This window comes from Etheostoma cragini, chromosome 14 (genome assembly GCF_013103735.1).
Source record: "Etheostoma cragini isolate CJK2018 chromosome 14, CSU_Ecrag_1.0, whole genome shotgun sequence".
NCBI lineage: Eukaryota > Metazoa > Chordata > Actinopteri > Perciformes > Percidae > Etheostoma > Etheostoma cragini.
The window spans coordinates 15750011-15759877 of NC_048420.1; positions in this window are offsets into that span (position 1 = coordinate 15750011).

The following is a 9867-nucleotide window of genomic DNA, read 5'->3' on the forward strand; positions in this document are numbered from 1 at the left end:
AGAGAGAGAGAGAAATGGAAGTGCTTAATTTTATTCATCAGAGGTAGAAAAAAAGAGCATCTTGTCTTGTGGAACCAGCAGCAGCGCGCGGAGATGGCCGGGGAGGGATTTAATGAGGTAGTTTAAAGTGTGCGCTCACGCTGATTTTTATGGCAACGAAATTAAAAGTCAGGATGGATTGTTTGGTTCCCAAAGAAATCCCTGTAGGATGGATACACGTGGCAATTGACATTTCAGATGTAAACAGGTAGGCCACATCAGAAAAGTTCCAAGAAATATCCTAATCAGTTCAATTGGTATTACTCATTTTATAAATATTGTTTTGTTTATATTTGCCTTAACATTTTTTGTTAAGGCAAATAAATGGGGGGGGGGTCTGAGAGAATCAGTGTTAACAGAGGGATCTTTTTAGGTTTCACAATCCATTGGTAGGTTGAATAGGCTATATTCAGACTATAACACAGTTACCAGCCAGATAAAGATTTCAGAACGTCAACACAACATGTTTCACTGTAACCATAGTTTGCTCTAGATATGTAACATTTGTATAATAATTTATTACATATCATTTTGGTTTGCAGAAAATATTCCCCCTCCCACCTAATTATTCTGGCCTTTTTTTGACACTGAGAACCATAACATCAACCTAAAAACCAACTTCTTGTGGCACTGAACACAGGTCAATGCTTTTACACTGCAGTCGACCAATTGAGTTCACTTTATGCAAATTAGCTCCCCTGGTCCAATCAGATCGTCTGTGCTTAAAAATCCAGACTCAGCATTAGCCAATGTATTTAGTTAATGTAACTGAGGTGAATGTGGTTTTTCTGAATGGACAATGTCAGAGCTTCAAGTAGTGCTTTGCATTACACAATGGTCATTTCAGAGGAAAAAAACATGGTGCTGATTTGGCTAAATGTGTTGGTGTTTACACACTTAAACAAACAGACTTCTCCCATCAGCCAGTAGACAGAAACAGACACACACTCACCCACTCATGCAAAATCCTACCCCCGTTCACACACAGCCGGCGAGGATGATGGTGTGTGATGTACTGCAGTGACGTGTGCGTTTATGTAAGTTCTAGTCAGTGAGGTCCTTGGAGTTAATCTATTTTTATACTTCATTGATAAATGTTTGAGCAAGACAGAGAGTATGTCTACGTGTGTGTGTGTTTTTTAAACTCATCTGTGTGTATGTCTGTGTAGTTATGTGCATTGCAGTATTGCTTTTTAACTTATCAGTCTGGTCTATCTGTCTCTTTGGTCATCACTTGCAGTACCGTGGCTGCTTTTTGTGTTGATGCAGTGTAATGAAGGGATTTCTTACTCACTTTCAGATGGACTTTATAATATTAGATACATGCGGGCAATAACAGTATGTGTTTGAATATGTAGTAAAAAAAGACTCCAAACAACAAGGGAGTTTTCTAAATGGGACCAATACATCACATTTCTTTTAAACTTCTGAATTTTTAGTTTAGCATGCCCTATTTTAAATCCTGTTTTTCCATTGTGAATGGAGAAAGGGGTTATTTGTAGCATCAAACCTACTGAGAATCAACCTCCAACTCTGTACCCCAATGTATCTTTCAACCCCTTTTAGTTGTTTTAGTTTATTGTTTTGGTTTTCCAGCCCACACATGAACTTTATAGTTGAGTCTTGCTAGATTTATTAACCCTCGCCTATTGTGTGCTACCTGTGCTATTGTCCTCACAATAAGAGGGAGGACATATGCAAAAAAAAGGACATATGTTCACATTGAAGTGACAAAACCCTGCAGCGGCCAAAGTCAGGTGCACTTGTCCCAAAGTCTGCATAGGATGGAGGTCTGGGAGGATGGATGGGAGCATTAGTTTAACGAAGGAGACAGACGTTCCTTTCCAACCGACACTGAATTTTTTTTAAAGCATGACCACAATCATTCCATAACCTTAACCACGTCCTTATTAATGTAACCACCACAATGATCCCCTAACCTTAATGTAGTTATTTTAAATATGGTAGAGCATTTTTTAAGAAAAAATAGCAATATTTCCCTCACAATTTAGAAGAGACCAAAAAAAAAAGCTGAAAAAAAAGCTGAAAAAAAGAGATATTGGAGCAAAATAACAAGTGTTGTACAACATGTTTACTTTCCTCACGGCACAGGGCACAGACACAAATGCAGAAAGTGCATATTTAAAGGTATCTGTCCGCGGGGCGTACCCAGGTGGTATTTCTTCCTATGCCGATCAATGACACACCAGGAAATACCAATTCAATTTGGTTAATTTCTATGATGGGGAAATTGTCCACTCGTTATTTTTCCTGCTAGCCTGTGAGTGCTGCTATACTGCTGAGCTCAGCAAAGTGTGTGTGTGTGTGTGTGTGTGTGTGTGTGTGTGTATCTATGTGTGAGTGTGTGTTGTTACACGTGGAGACTGGAGACTCATTAGCATAATAATAGACTTGAATGCATGTAGACATGCTGGTGGGGTGTGCGAGCGTGTGTGTGTGTGTGTGTGTGTGTGTGTGTGTGTCAGAGAGAGAAAGGAAACACAATCGAAGGGTCCTTGTTGACTTTTCATTCCTCTTTTAAAGAGCTATTTAAATGACAGGGTTTTAAATAAAACTCCATTCAAATAGAAGGGTTTTTACATTTAAAGCAATATCCAGATGAAAGGGTTTGTAAACAAAAACTGACAGAGAGAGATATGGTGCAGGAGGGAGGAGAGACAGACAGAAAGAAAAACAAAGAGAGGGAGCGAAACAGAAAAATAAAGAGGAAAAACACTTATAGATGACAAATGGAAGGTCAAACAGGGTGCTAAATGTAAGAAGAGAGAAAGAGAGAGAAGCAGCTTACTGTAACACAACTGTCACAGTGGATAAATAAAGGCAGTAGTGGATGACCATGACTTGGGACCCATTGAGAAACACATACATTTTCCTTCTAATCATACTTATCATATCTTCTTGCATAGTACTTGCAATACTTTATAATGAAGCAGTTAATATTGATATGATGTTGATCATGGTTTATCATGGAACTTTTACTGATGGCTGACACATTTAAAAAAACAACATCAAATGTCTCATTAAACCGTCGATGTCTGGCATGTACAGTACAGTATATTGTATTGAGAGAGGAATACATCAAAGATGTGTTAAGGTGTTCAGATCATTGTGTAATGGCAAATTTAATTTGGGGCAAAGGGATCAAATTAAATTGCAGAGAGCTGAGAAACACAAAATCCAAGAAACACAGTTATCCTAGACAGTATTAAGACTTTAATCATTGAAATATGAACAGATAGTTTAAAATGAATCATCATGGTTGCTAGAAAACTTTCATGCAGTTTAGAGCGATCTGATTTGCGGCTCCACATTCTTTACTTTGAAAGAGAGCTATGCTTTACCTTTAATTTAAAATCTTCAGTGAAGGACATGGGGCTGGTATTACACTGTCACAGACATTTTTCTTACTTATACAGTACAAACCCTGGAACCCTCATGGGTGTTTTTGCTGATTATTTAATTGCATGGTCACATAAAAGCCCACCGAAATACTCGCGTACATGTTGGACCGTGGTTTTGTTTGTTTGTTTTATTTGGATCCCCATTAGCTTTAGCGTAAGCCAAACACTACTCTTCCTGGGGTCCTACAATCTGTTGTGTGACAATTCAATTTACAACATCTCAAGAATCAATTTGTTACTCCTGATCCAGTCCCCCACTGACTGTGGCTATCTCTGTAATTTAGTATTTAACTCACCAATATCAATTCCTGATAAATAAATTGTCGAATCATCAGCAAACATTGAAAGGCTTGTTTTATCTAAAACAGATGCTAGATAATTGGTAAACATTGTGTAGCAGAGCGGCCCAAGACAACTTCCTTGAGGCACGACATGTTCGACAAGCCTTACCTCTGAAAAGCTTCCATTAAAGTAAACGAATTTGTCTTCTGTCAGTCAAATAACTTTTCATAATTAATAATGCAGTTCGTGAAAAACCATAATGTTCCATTTTTTTTTAACAGTAATTCGTGGTCAATTATATCAAATGCTGCAGTTAAATCAAGCATTGCAATACCCATTGATTTCCTCTCCTCCATATCCTTGTGGTAACATGAAAGACATAACCAGCAAATGTGTCGGCAACATAGATTGTAAAATAAGGTCGGCAAACAGCTTCGCCAGAAACTTTTTGATTGATTGAACTAACTGACATTGTGTAAGCCATTTGACGTGTTTCAAAGCATAAATCAGCTTTTTGTCCATGTGTTGAAGACTAAAGAGAGATCACCAACAATTAACATAATTCTCAAGTATTAGAAACTTTCCAAGCAGAGCTGGGGATTCATTATGACTATTCTGTTCCCACTTTAATATCAGTCCTCGCACAATCAAGGCATTGCCTGGATTTTGATTGGATTGGTGCTTTATTGGCATAGATGGCAAAATTGCAATATTATTGGTTCTGTAAAAACTGCAATTTCCTCGCATTTTGCATGCAGTATTATTGAATTAGAATTCATGACATAGAGATGGTTCTTCTTCTGTTTCAAAATGTGAATATAATTGTACATGCTATAACTCCATCAATATCTTAAACATTTTCTGCAAACGGTTTATGTATCATCACTTGTTCGAGGTTGTTGGGTAACAGGTGGCTCTATTAAGACAGACCTAATTATTTGTATGACTTTTATAACATGTACATGTTTTGGTCTACATGTACATCTAAAAGCCCTAAAATTAAGGTAAAAAGAATCAAAGTTTACAGCTTTTTTACTCCTTCTTTACTGAAATATTCTAAAATCGTTAACCCAGAGTTAGTTGTACATAAACTTTTTAACGGTCACTACTTATTCTTTCATGTTTGTTTAAAAACGATATTTAATTAATAAATCACATTAGTTGTTTGTAATAATCATCAGCATAAGTATGCAATGCACAGATGGTAATAAGCAGAAATAACAAAGGGTGTTAAGTTTCTCTATGGGTAACTGTTCTGTGCTAAAGTGATGCAAAGGCTCATAAGAAAAAATATATGTTCAATAACCGTTTCAATTCTGGTTGAAGTCTGTTTTGATAATGTTCAACGTAATGTTTTGGGTGTTCATTATATTATCTGGGTTTTAGTTTTGTATGGTTAATTATGGACGTGACGTTTCCAGTCAGACTGACACACGGGGAGCTCTGAAGCCGACCTGTGCGTCCACGGAGCTGCTGCAGCGCGCCTTCTGGGGTTTGTGCAGCTTCAACTTTATAATGGACGCGCTCTGCTGTGGGCATGCTGCAGAGGTGTCCTTATTTCTGCTGTAGTCTGATTCAGAGACAGCGTCTCAAACGGGGCTCTGTGTCTGTCAGGAGGTCTGAGATCTACTGTATCAGCAGAGCAATCACGTAATACACAGCAGACTATGGTGCAGGTGGATTTTTTCCCCCCTGCACCACAGGTGGATCGTAATCTTTCAAATCTAATCAATGTTTCCTTTTACATAAATATATTTCCAGCATATATTGATTCAGAAAAAGGTAAAAAATAAAATATGAAAAAAGTGCATAAAGATTCATCAGAATGCAGGACATGAGGTGTTTAATGCTCATTATTTCTTTAGTAGTTAGTTATAAGTAGCCTAAGTTTTTTTGCATGTTTAAAGCTATTTTGCTTAGTTTCTGTCTCCCTCATGAGGAATTCAAAGTTATGACAACAAAACTATCGGTGCATTTACATGATAAAAGCCTTCCGTTATCGTGTACCATCCTCACCCTTCCTCCACGCAGTTGCTAGTAGCCAATGATGACACAGAAGATTAGAAAGACATGATGGACTCTTCAGAAGAGGTCATCATTCACTCCAGTTTCTGAGCACAAAGAACGTAGCCATACTGAGAAATACAGAGAGAGTAGTTTTAGTAGATTTAGTAGAATAGTTTTAATTAGCTTTGCAGCAACTAATTTGGCTATGGCTTGAATGTAACCGACCTACAATAATTTAAAAGTTACACACTAAAGTTTTAACTTAACATGCTTATTTTAGACAACATAATTCCAGAATTTTTTGTTTGTTGATGATGATTTTTAGTGCTGACTACTAACGCAAACTTGATCTTGCTACTGCTCAACTTACTGCTCTTACCATGTTAATACAACTTGACCTGTTAAGTAGACCATGTGTAAAAACTTAGACGGTTTAAGGCAACGGGTTTCCACGCAAATTTCTAGTCAAGTCAACTAATTTGGGATAACAGTGTTCTGTAGTTTTTGCAGTAAGAAAAGGAAACACGTTGTAGAGTGCACTGAGAGACGCTGGCTTTCAGTGGTACAACCCACAGTCCCAACATGGCGTTGGGCATATCAACTATATTGACACGCAAGTGCCTAGTCAATATGGACCCAACTGTCCATCTTGCTGCTCTATATCCACGTCTTTCATGGTATACATTTTGTTAACAGCCAGTCATTGCAAGTATGATCAGAGTGTTTGTCCACAAATCTTCAGCCTTTTTCCATTACTGAAAAGGGTAAAGTGTCCCCTTCTCCAGCCCCAAGTGTTGCCCGTGTATCATTACCTCAGGTCCAGGGTTATAGTGTTGATGTGTGATGATGATTTCTGTTGGACAAGTTCATTTTTTGATTTCCCATGTCCACAAATAGGTCAGAGGTCAGGGTCAGCATCAGGAGACGCGTCCAACTCAAATGAAAGAGGGTGGGGGAGACTTTAAATTCTTATTCCAAGACATTATCATTCACGTTTGATCTTCACTCACATTGTAACACATCATATAAGTTCAGATCCAAATGTAGATTTTTCACTCTCTCCTCTTCATCCTCCTCTTTGTTGCCTCCTCTTCCTCATCTTTCATCTGTTCTGTCTCTCTGCCACGCATAATAAAACAGAAATTATATGAGATAACTCTTGGGGTGCAGCAGTCATCTTGAGAGTGTCAGGTGCTATGTGTGGCCCTATCCTAATGAGCCACATGTGCCCAGTTAAGAAGGACCCATCTGATCTGCCCATTCGCCTCATTACCGCCCAATACATATTAATGTCCAGGGTCACATCGTATACATACAACATACATATTCATAGCACACATGCAGGGTCATATATGTATCTTCCTGACACGGACATGGCGGGTTTACTGGTGATATTTTGTTCTTTTCTTCTCTGTTTTGTTTTATTATGACCAGCTGTGTGCTGCTCTTTTTCACGTCTTTTGTATTTTGTTCCGTTATGTCCTGCATCATTCACATGTTAATGCTCCGGACATTTTTTTCCGCAACTATTTTACCAAGTCCTCTTGTATTGCATGGGGGTTACACTAAATTGCATTACTTTGAATAAAGGTAGTTGTTCTTAAATCTTTTGGGTTGCAACCTTTAAAACAAATCAGTGTCTACTTGTGTGAATATTAGTTCTGAGCAGTGCATTTTCCCATATCATTTTATGTGAAGAATTTTAACTGTCCAGAAAAAGTTTCCAGTATTTAATGAAAAAAAGCTAATTTGAAAAAAGAGATTTAGTTTTTGAAGTCTTATCCATTTAGTCATATAATTATAAATATATTTGGGCCACTTAAAATGTTCTCTGAAGATACCGGTAAATGTCTCTGAAGGGTTATATGGACAAACTGATGAACTAGTCTATATTGACAACGTTTCATTTCCCGTATTGTTCCGTTGCCGCCGGAAGGCCCGCTGGATGTCCCTCATTTTCGGCCAGATGTCCCTCACCCTCCTCTTTCTTTGTGTTGGCATTTTAAACTCCGGTTGATAACTATGGTTAACTGCTCCTCAGAGCGCTGCAGGGTAAATTCGAAACAGCTAGCTAGACTATCTGTCCAATCGGAGTTTTCTGTTGCACGACTAACAACTTTTGAACGAGCACCAAAACAAGTTCCTTCCCGAGGCTATTTTGCAGAGGCAAATCACAGCATCTGCAGATTTGAAAATGTTGAGTCTTTTTTAGTACTTTTCATAAAGCGTTTAAGGCTCTTGATTTTAGAAGGCACTGACAAACAATGTTGTCCTGCCACAGGGACATCAGATCAGAAAACATATATGGGTTGTTTTGAGAGACAATGTCAAGTTACATATTTCGTTAAGTTTAAGAGACTTGTGACATTAATGACTTTTATATCAAATTGTATGAAAACGATTTTACATTTTGGGCTGTTTCTAATTCCAATATGCTGAGTCTTGTATGAACAATGCTTATCATTTTAACATGTGTTGATGTTTATTATTCCTTTCTGGGTGTGAAATCCACCTTTATGAACCCAAGTCTGGGGCAACACATGTTCACCGACAGATAGACGGATAGATAGATAGACAGGTTTATGAGTCATTAATTCAAACAAAGGAAGCTTATTAACCGGTCTGTGTTCACAGCTGGCCTACACCTGATCCTCCAACAGCCTCTAGACCCCTTTTGCATGCGTGTGTGCGTGCGTGTGTGTGTATGTGCGTGCGTGTCTGTGTGTGTGTGTGTGTGTATGTTTGTATGGTCCTGTGGTGCCATGAAATGAAAAGAAATACTTTTACTGTTTCTTCTCTGATGTGCCCTTCCCTCAACGTTTATAATACATTTACAGTATAAAAGTACTCAAACACATCTGAATTTTTGAACAAATATTTTTGTGCGTTAAAGGAGAATTCTGGCCAATTTTTATGTTAATCTTGATAGCTATAGAACTTTCGACTGAAAAATTCCCAACCTGAATCGCTGCAGGCAACACTGAGTAGCTGCAGCTACATATACAAGCTTCCACTGAGCTAAAACGATAGTTGTCAGGGCAAGTTTTTGAGTTCCTTTGAGCCTCTAAACAGACACACAATGCAATGAATATGTCTGTACAACATGAACAGGGCCCTTACGTGACAACAAGATGCATTTTCAACTCACAGCTAGCAGCTAATCAGGCAAGCTATCCACCTGCAAGAGTGAGCCAGGGTAGGTGAATTAAAACAATGTCTGAGTTGAAAACTTGATGACTGTCTGACAATGGATACAGTACAGTAGGCTGGAGCACATACAATGAGACACAAGTAGGAAAAAAATTACTAGGACAGCAAATCTGACACTGCTGTGCATTTGTGACTGTGATGAAAATCTTAACTTAGTGAGAAAAGACCTCTCCATTACAAGATGTACATGTTAAAAAATTAATACTTACGTAAAACATTGAAAATGACAGTGATTGAATTGTCTAATGAACCAATATTCCCATTATGATACTAATTTCTTGCTCTGCTGAGATTTAATGCACATTTCCTTTATCACTTTACACTGCATTTTCTTCTGGTTAATGCATGTTAAATAATATTCCCAAATGCTATTGAGTGTTTATTTTCTAATTGAGATAAGCGCAACCAGCAGGACCACCGGCGATACGTTTACCCTCCCTGCTGTTGTGTAAACTAAGACATGTTCAAAGGCTGATTCTCACAAAGTTAGTCAAGTGTAGTCCTTGTCACATCTTCAAAATTTAAAGAGAAGAAGATCAGTAACTAAAAATCAGCTAAAATTAGAGAGGTAAAAAGTAAAACATAGACAGTTTTGGTTGCCAGGGATGTTCTTGTAATGAAAATGATATGTGTAAAGTAATATACCTTGAATTTGAATCTGCTTACAGATCTATTTTAGATCAGGTCTCAGCTGTGTCAACACGTTAACCTTAATACTGTGTGAGGAAAAGAAAAATCCCATTATGCTCCTCCCATGATCTCGGACAATTAAGCCTCCATTTGCAAACATGAAAACGTCACACCTAAAGCTAGTTATTTAAATTGTCTGTCATTTGTGCAAGAACTCAGCAGAGAGAAAATATTCAGGGGGTTAAATGGGTCTAGGGACACAGCACACACAGCACAC